This window comes from Myotis davidii, unplaced genomic scaffold (assembly GCF_000327345.1).
Source record: "Myotis davidii unplaced genomic scaffold, ASM32734v1 scaffold216, whole genome shotgun sequence".
Classification (NCBI taxonomy): Eukaryota; Metazoa; Chordata; class Mammalia; order Chiroptera; family Vespertilionidae; genus Myotis; species Myotis davidii.
In genome coordinates, this window is record NW_006287277.1 from 889,735 (window position 1) to 890,181 (window position 447).

The window sequence follows — 447 nt, forward strand, 5'->3', positions numbered from 1 at the left end:
GATGAACAGTCAACCCAAACTATTGCAAAGATCAGAAAGCCTGAGCAAGGCTGATGCTGATGGGGAGAGAGAGAGAGAGAGAGAGAGAGAGAGAGAGAGAGAGAGAGAGAGCCCACTTTGTTTAATCATAAAAAAAACACACAAGAATTGAAGGGGCAAGGTGCTTGTGAGACCGTGGGTTTGGATGCAAAGAACACAAGAATGGACTGGCCTAGGCAGAAACCAAGAGACCTCTTATTCTAAGGCAAGAGGCAGGGTGAGTAGAGAGTTCAGACATTTTGAAGTGATAAAATCTGCATCTGGTCATCTTTATTTTTTCAGTAGGAGGTGAGGTCATCACTTGATATAGAGTATCTGCATGCTGGGACAGGAGCTTGCCAGGGAGGTGAACCTGAAGGGAAATTGGCGAGGCCTGAAGGTAGCTCACTGGGGGGGGGGGGGGGGGGG